Source organism: Lonchura striata, chromosome 30 (genome assembly GCF_046129695.1).
Source record: "Lonchura striata isolate bLonStr1 chromosome 30, bLonStr1.mat, whole genome shotgun sequence".
Taxonomy (NCBI): Eukaryota; Metazoa; Chordata; class Aves; order Passeriformes; family Estrildidae; genus Lonchura; species Lonchura striata.
The window spans coordinates 292502-301042 of record NC_134632.1 but is presented as its reverse complement, the minus strand read 5'-3'; the positions used below and the strand labels follow the sequence as shown (position 1 = coordinate 301042).

Genomic DNA, 8541 nt, shown 5'->3' with positions numbered 1-8541 from the left:
CGCCACGCCGGGGCGGGTCCGGTCCAGGGGCGGGCTCGGGGCGGTGCCGGGGGCTGGGAATGGAGAGGCGGGGAATCCGTGGATGGCGGGGAGGGCGCCCATGGGGGGATCCGCGGGTGGGGGATAGAGGGGACCCACGGGGAGATCCCTCGGGGATCCACGGGTGGGAAATGGAGGGGACCCACGGGGAGATCCCTCGGGGATCCACGGGTGGGGGATGGAGAGAAATCTATGGGTGAGATCCATCGGGGATCCAGGGGTGGGGAATGGAGGGGCATCTATAGGGTGGATCCATGGGTGGGGTATCCATGACGGGAGGGATGGAGGGGACATGGGGTGGGATCCATGTTACGGGGATGTAGGGGGATCTATGAGACACCTATGGGGGCTCCAGAGAGAATTTAGGAGAAGGGGGAATCCATGGGTTGGGCAGAATCAAGACGTGTCTGGGAGAAATAGGGATGGGAGGAATTCATTGGAGCAAGGAATCTAGGAGGATCTGTGGGTGGACATCCATGTGGGGTGGGGGGGGCGTGCAGCAGAACCCAGAGGTTGGGAATCCATGGATCAAAGGAATTCATGGCAGGGCACCCCTGGACAGGAGGGTCTATACACATGCAAAATGGGATCCATTGGAGGAGAGAGGATAGGAGGGGAGGACCCAGCACAGGGGTCTGTGGGAAGATCCAGGGGGAACCCGAGGAAGGACATAGATAGAGATCCGTGGGAAGATCGAGTGCAGGCGGCTGTGTCCAGGGGTCAGGGATCCATGTGGGATCTGGGGAGATATACGGGGGATCCAGAGAGGGTCAAGACCCTTAGACAGGAGATCCAAAGCCGGGGGTCAGGTGGGGAAAAATCCACCAAGGGAATCAGGGAGGGACAGAGCGAAAATCCGTTGGGAGGGATCTAGGGAAGAGGAGAGTGAGGGTGAATGGGGCCGGGGTCCATAAGAAACTCGCTGGGGGGGGGGGGGTGGTCCATGGGGGATCTGGAGGGTGCTTGGGGGGGACAATGTCAGGATCCATGGGGAGGGGATCAAGGGATGACCCACGGGGGTCTCGTGGAGACATCCGCGGAGAGCCGAGGAGGGATATCGAGAGGGATCCACGGGGAAATCCACGGGGTCAGGGCAGCCATGTGGGATCCATGAGAAATCCGCGGAGGGGATGTTCCCGGGGGGACTGGGGGGTCCATGGGGTTTCCCCGGCTCAGGCTCTGTTGCCGGTTCCAGGTGCCGCGTCTCGGCAGCGGAGCGGCACCGGGGACCGGGCGGGACCGCCCCCAGGGACCGAGCGGGGCAGGGGCGGCCCCGCACCCGCCTCTCCGGGCCGGGGCTCGGGGCACCGGCGACCGGGGGCCGGAGGCCGGGCGGGCAGCCGCCGGCCGGAGCGGCGGGGCCGGGCACGGGCCTGCGCGACTCCTCCCCCGGCCGCCGGCCCGGCCGCGCTGTCACTCCGCCACCGGCCGCGGCTCCGGGCGCAGCGAGCGGTGAGCGGGGCACCGGGGTCGGGACGTGGGACACTTCCCCGGGGGAGCGGCGGGACTCGGGAGACACGCCGGTGGGAGCGGGGGTGATGGGGACATCCTGCGTGGCCCTGGAAGGCAGGGACACCCCGGTGGAGACCGGCTCTGATACGGAACACCCCGACAGGGACTGGCGGGGACGCTCGGGGACACACCAGTTGGGTCATCCTGCGGGAATCGGCGTTGGCGGAGGGGACAACGGGTGGTGACGGGGGACATCCCATCGGAGACTGGCTGGCCGCGGTGAGGGCGGCAGATGATGGCGAGCACCCTGTTGAGGACCGAGGTGATGGGGTCATGCTGCGGGGAACAGCGGTGACACGAGAGATGCTGGCAGGGACCGGGGAGCACAGGCAGCTGCTGTAGGGGCTGGCACAGCCCGACACTCGGGGCAGCCCCCGCGTCCCCTCTCCTGTGCCCCACAATGTCCCCACCTCTCCGCAGAGCCCCTGTTTCAGCAGTGGGAGCTGCAGCGTGACCAGGCTGGCAAATTCCTGTGTCCCAGTGCCTTCGGCGTCCCCTGGACACCCCCAATTCCTGTCCCTGGCAGAGGGGGATTGCAGGGAGATGCTGTGGTGCCTCCCCAGTTCAGTCCCGGGGAGCACAAAATGGCCAGCAAAGGGTGACGGGGGGGCACTGAAGCACGGGGACCGTCACAAATGTGTGTCCTGCTGTCCCACATCGCCCTTCCACAGGCAGAGCAGGTCGGTACTGGCAGATCATGGTGTCTGCCCCCATTTTTGATACGGGAAGGTGCTTCTGGGCTCTAGGCATCCATGGGTGCTTCCCATGGGGATCCTCCACCAGCTGGGGTGAAGGAGCCATCCCCACACTCCTGGGAGCTGGGAATGTTGCAGCCAAACCGGGATGGTACAGGACAGAGGGAAAACTTTGAGATGACTTCATCTCGGGCCATGTCCCTTGAGACACGGAGGTGCCGTCACCCTGTGCGAGGGAAGCGGTGAAGACCCGCCGAGTGCCGAGTGCCGGGACGACTCTTTTCCTGGATTTCACCTAGGAAAAAAACAACTGGGAGGGGAGCCAGGGAGTCTGGGTGTGCCGGGATGCCAGGCCCACAGCCAGCCCTGCTGGATACCCGTGACTGCCCAGAGCGGGCGAGACCCCGCGCAGGCAGGGCTCGCCCATGGGTTTTTGGGGTGCCGTCTGCGTTCCCCGAGGCTTTGCCGTAGCTGCCGTGCCATTATCCCCGGTGCCAGAGAGGGTCCGTGTGCTCCCAAGGGGGTGGCAGGGTTGGGGGAGCTCCCTGCACCCCGCAGCGGCGTTGTTGGTGTCTGTGTTGTTGGAAGGAGGGGCTGGACCCCCCCAGTTTCACAGCCGGGCGAGCTGAGTCAGGAAATCCCGGCTGGCCCGGCCGGATCCCGGCTGAGTCATTTGGCGGCGCTGAGTAAGTGCCGGTGCCGGGGGCGCGGGGCTCCCGCGGGGCTGCCCGCACATGCCCCGCAGTGCCCTGGCCCTGGCCTCGGCTCACTGCCAGCCCTGCCAGCCCCCTGCCTCCGCTTACCCCCGGCATTTTCCTAGGACTGGATGAGACAGAAGACTCCTGGGACGTGGACATGTCACACATCCCGGCACGGGCGCTGGCTCTAGAGGCCAGGGAGAGAGGAGACAGGTTGGGATGGGGACTGTGGGACTGGGTGAGCTCTGATGCTCACTGGGAGGAGAATGGTATCCCCAAGGCAGGATTTGGGATCCTCCTCCTAGTAAAGGTCTCCAGTCTTGGCGTGTTGGGAGGGGTTTGGCATTGAGGAGAAGAATGGAGGTGAAGAATAGATGGGGATGAGAACTGGGATGGGAAATAAGATTAGAATGGGGACAGGGACGGGGATAGGGAAGGGGTGGGGATGAGATGAGGTGAGATGAGATTGTTGGGCCTGGGATGAGGACAGGGATGAAGTGGGGATAGGGATAGGGATAGGATGGGATGAGATGGGAGTGAGGATGGGAATAGGATGGGGATATGGATGAGGCTGACAGGGCTGGAGCAGAGCTTGGAGTGCATGTGGGGACGTGGAGGGAATCAGGCTGGCCCCACTGGCAGCAGGATGTAAATAACCTGCCAGGACACGAGGTTTTTTCCTGCTTCACCCCCCCATGCAGCCCCACGCACAGGAAAAAGGTGTTTCCGGCTGCGGATGGGAGCGGGGCCCCAGGCCTGGAGCGGGATGTGGGGCCTGGGCCACGGACAGGGGGATCAGGTGACCCCCTCTGGCTGGATCTTGGGGTGCAGCCACTGATCCCGTGGCTGGTGGGAGCCCTGACCTCAGTGGGGCCACTGCAGCCCCCTGGGCCCTGGCTGGGCTGGTGGCAGGAGCCCTCGGTGCAGGCTGGCACCGCTGTGGGGAGAGGACACAGTGCCACCAGCCTGGGGTGCCCTGTCCTGTCCCCAGTGCCACCAGCCGGGGCAGCCACCAGGTGAGAACCCTGGGGACGTGTTCCTCCTTTCCGGCTGGAGCAGGATCCATGTCGAGCTGGAGTGGGCGCTGTGGGAGGAAAGTGTCTCTGCTTGCCCATGACCCTTGCAGAGCCACTCCTGCTCACTGACCGAGCAGGATGTCCCCTCGCCTGCATGCACTCCTGTGGAGGTCTGGAATGCTCCACCACCATCAAAGTGCCTGATCATCAGCCTGAGCTGGGACATCAGTCTGGAATGGGGACACCAGTATGGGATTGGGACATCAGTATTGGATGAAAGTCTTCAGCATTTGTTCCCACCACCCTGTGGTTCTCCCTTCGCCTTGCTGCTGGCAGATGAGTGACAGTCCCCCCTCACCTGTCTGGGGCATCCTTTTAGTGGCAGTCAGGACAGGGACAGCACCCTCTGTCCTCCCACAGCCCTTTGTGCCCTGTGCTGTGGGAAAAACAGCAGTGACAGGGAGGGAGCAGCTGGGACCACACCCTGCCCGCTGCCCTGTGTGTCCCCAGGGAGAGTCACCTCTTGTCCCTGGCCTGTTCTGGCTGGGCAGGATTGGTCCCCAAGCCCTAACCAAACCCAGAGGAGTGCCAGTCCCAGGAGTGCTCTGCAGGGAGCAGTCAATGGCACTGGTGGTGATGAGGCTAGTGGCAGTGCACGGGGAAACTGAGGCACAGGCTGCAGGCAGGTGGCACATTGCCAACCCCTGTGGGAACTCTTTGAATGCTCCAGGTGACAGATCAGCCACCAACCTGTCCCAGCAGGCTCTGGTGGCTTCCCTGGTGCATTTGCTGGCACAGCCTGAGTCTTGCTCATTAGCAAGTGACCTGTAATGAGCTTTGCTGAGTTGTACTGAAGGGTCTGGGTGGTGCTGTGGACATTGGGCACTGCTGTGGATTGAGTGCCTGGATCAGGAGACTTGTTGGGAGAAGGGCTGGAGGGTCCCCTGACACGTGGCACCCACGACCACCATCACAGGAAGTGACAATAATTGGGGGCAGCAAGATTTTCATTAACCAGGGTGGGAGGAGGTCCTGGATGAGCAGCTCAGGGAGGGTTTGAAGCTCTGCTCTGTCCCAGGGGGTCGTGGTGGGGTAGGAGCTGGGGTGAGGCTGTCTCTGGCTGTGGGACTTGGTCCCCCTGCACTTCTCCGAGCTTGTCTGGCCAATGCCCCATCCCGGCCCCAAATCACCTGTGGCACCATCGCTGCCCTCGGGACTTTTATGAGGGTATGCGGGTCACCCATCTCGGTGCCGGGCTGCCATGAGTTTCATTGTGGGATCACATCCTGCAAGTTCCCTTCCACGAGGGCTCATCAGCAGGAGCCGCTCTGTCCCCTGCCCTGCTGCCACCCTGCCGGCACTGGGCATTGGAGTCCCCAAGGCATCGCATGCGGAGGGAGCAGCCGGGGACAAGCCCCGTGCCCGGGCCGGCGGGGGCAGCGGGGCTCCTGGCACCCTCTCCCCGCCGGAGTCGGGGAATCGGGCTCCGAAGGTCTGCGCTGTGCCGCGGGGAGCGCGTTTGGAGGGGGAGCCAGCGCTCGAGTTGACGCCTGCCCCTGTTTGCCTGAAGTCCCTGGATCCCCCGCTCCCGTGGAGGAGCGGAGGGGAGGCTGGGGGAGCTGGGTTTGTGCTCGGTCTCCGTTCTCATCCTCAGACCGCGGACGCGGCCGGGCGGCGCCGCCTCCGGCAGCGGAAACTCCCCGGGAGCGGGGCAGGGCGTTAGTCACGGCTTCTCCTCCAGCCCTGCTTCCCCGCCTGCCCGCCTCGCCCCTCTGGGCCCTGCCGCTCTTCCTCGCTCCCTGCCGGGACGGCCCTAGCAGGGGATGTGCGGTGTGGGGTGGGAAGGGAAGGCAGGAGTGCAGCCATCCTCGCACGGGCGGCTCGCTGCGGGCAGGCAGGATGCCAGAGGGATGATTGAGGGATACCGAAGGGATGTTTGAGGGATTCTTGGGCTCCCCTCTAGAAAAGTCAGGCAACCTTCAGATGTGATGACCTCATGATGGCTCTGTTGGCCGCCTCCTTTGGAGGGAAGAGGTTTAATTTTAGGTGTAAGAGGGTCGTGGAACTAGAGCTGCTGCCTGTGCTGGGCTGGTGAGGGATATTGGGGCCAGGGAGGGCATTGCCAGCCCCTGCCAACCTCTTCCAGCTTTATATATTAACTAACTGACACTACTCAACTCCCTTGGAGGGTTGGCATCAGAACACACTTGGAATTGTTCTGATAAACCCTGGGCATGTGGATCCCTCTGGCGTGGTGACTGTTGCAATACTCACACACACACTAACACACCCACACACATCCACCTATACCTACCCACACCCACCCACACCCACCCCACACACACCCACACCCACACCCCACACCCACCTCCAGAGCGAGCAGGGAGGTGTTTGCCAGCAGCCACTGTGGATTTACAGCTTACTGGAAAATCCACTCATCCCATTAAGGGCTCCCTGTGGCTTTTGCTTTCCATTGCAAATAGCTGGTTATCCCAAGGGAAACCCCCTTTGGGTGCCAGTGGGTGTGTGGGGCTCGGGGCAAACCCCACGGAAGAGTCCAGGCTGTTTGTTTATCATAGGATGGATTAGGGGAGACCTGTCTCGCTTGGCCAGGTAAGACCAGACAGGGCAGTTTAGTTCATTTGTGATGGGAATGGCCTATACTGGGGCAGGGATTGAGGGGTTCAGTTTGGAATCAAATCCGTGGATTGACTTTAATTCACTCGGTTCTTCACCCAAAGTAGGTTCAGCACCTAAAACCACCCCAATCTGGAACTTGACTGTGATGATGGCATATCCTCAACTCTGTGTCTCTGCTCTTGGGGCTTAATCTCCCACTTGGCTGGCACACCCTGTTGCTGTGTCCCTAGTGATAACTATCCCACATTCCCAGAAGCATTTTTAAATCCTTAACCTGCTTTAGGGGGAAAAAAAAAGCCTTTTTGGCATGCCCCATAACTCTGCTCTGCCTGCTGTGTGATGAGGGAGCCAAGTGTTGAAAGGAGCAGACAGACATTGAGGGTCTCCACAGGGAGCACTGGGGGTGCTGGGGATGCATTGCCAGTGCTGGGAATGGGGGGACAAACCCAGCTGCCCCCTCAACCATCCCGACCACCCAGAACTCACGTACCTGCGAAGGCAACAGCATCTGCTGAGTTAATGTGTTTTGCAGCCCTGTTGTGCAGCTGCCTCTCCCCCCCACCCCAGCAGCCAAGCCAAAATCCATCAGGGGCTTCCAGGTTTCATGGGTCGAGGGCGGGGGGGTTCGTTTCCGCACAGCAGCGGCAAAGGCAGACACCATGACATCTGGTCTCGCTCAAAATTCTCAGGAGCAAAGGGCCAGGTGTGTGATGCTGCAGGAACACAGGGCTAAATAAATGATGCAACTGCTTCCATGGAGTTTTGGCCCAGACAAGCGTTCAGCTGAATGTCACCAGAGCTGTGGGACAGCTCCTGGCCCAGGGCTTGATCTGGCACAGGGAGATCCTTGGCCCCATGGCAGCACTGAGATTCTGGGAAGGTTTTGGGATGGTGTTGGGAAGGTTTTGAAGCCTTCAGGACGTGCAGTAGGAGATGTATTTTGGCTACAGTGCTGGATGCCGGAGGGAGCCCAGGCTCTGTGGCGTCCAGTGGTGGCTTGTGTGAGATGTCCACAGGGCTACCGATGGCTGATGGCTCTTCTTGCCATAAAATATGGGAAGAGCAGGAGGCCGAGGAGAGTGGGAGAGCCTCAGGCACAACCCAAACCTTCCCAGGTGACCCTTCCCTGCAGGGGCATCTGGAGAGGGTTCTGTGGGGTGCCACCCCACGGAGGGACAGCCCAACCGTTTTCCGTATGGGTGTTGTGCACACCGGGACATAACAGGCAGCGCTGCTGGGGGACAGATGGCACCAGGCACGGCACAGATGGCTCTGTCCCAGACAGGCAGCCTCCGGGGCCCTCCGGCGCTGGGCTGGTCCCTCGGGACTCCCTCTGCCGACCCCGGCTGGCGGCTGGGGCCGAGGGGGACAGGCCCCGCCGGCCACAGGCGGTGCGGGCACTGCCGGCCCGGTGGGAAGGGGACGGAGCTGGGCTCGAGGACCTTATGCGCGGCCTGGGGGGCTGCTCCGGCTGGGGGGGCGGTACCGGACCGAGGAGAGTGACCCGGTTCGGGGGGGAAAGGGTGACATCTGCTCAGGCGGTGGTACCCGGCGGAGGGGAGGGTGACACCGGCTCGAGATGCGGTAGCGGGTGGAGGTGACACCGGTCGGGCCGGGGGGTGACACCGGCCCGGGGGCGGTACCGGGGGGGCGGTGCCGCAGGTGGAGCTGTCCAGCACCGGCGTCTCCTGAACGGCCGCAGCGCCGGGACCCGGGGACGATCCCGCTGCCCCCCGCCCCTGCCGGGCACTGCCCACACCCACCCGGGGGTGCTGCCTGGCGGAGGGGACAAGCCTGCCCCGGCCCCCGAGGCTCCGGCCTAGGACGTGAGGAAACAGGGCTGTGAGAGACCGGGGTGGGCACGGGCTGGGGGGGCACGCAGGGGCACCGTGTGGCCGGGATACCCCCGGGAGAAGCCTTGGGCATCGACGCCCCTTGCCC

At 63.0% G+C, this 8541-nt stretch overlaps 1 protein-coding gene across 1 annotated transcript in view; it reads left to right on the top strand.

Annotated features, from left to right (window-relative positions):
* The first annotated feature begins 1469 nt into the window (after positions 1-1469).
* Positions 1470-8541, top strand: part of NAV1 (neuron navigator 1) — a 73971-nt gene continuing 66899 nt past the window's right edge. The window contains exon 1 of the mRNA XM_077789046.1: positions 1470-1491. The gene's annotated coding sequence lies outside the window, so the exon portion shown is untranslated. The remainder of the gene's footprint in view (positions 1492-8541) is intronic.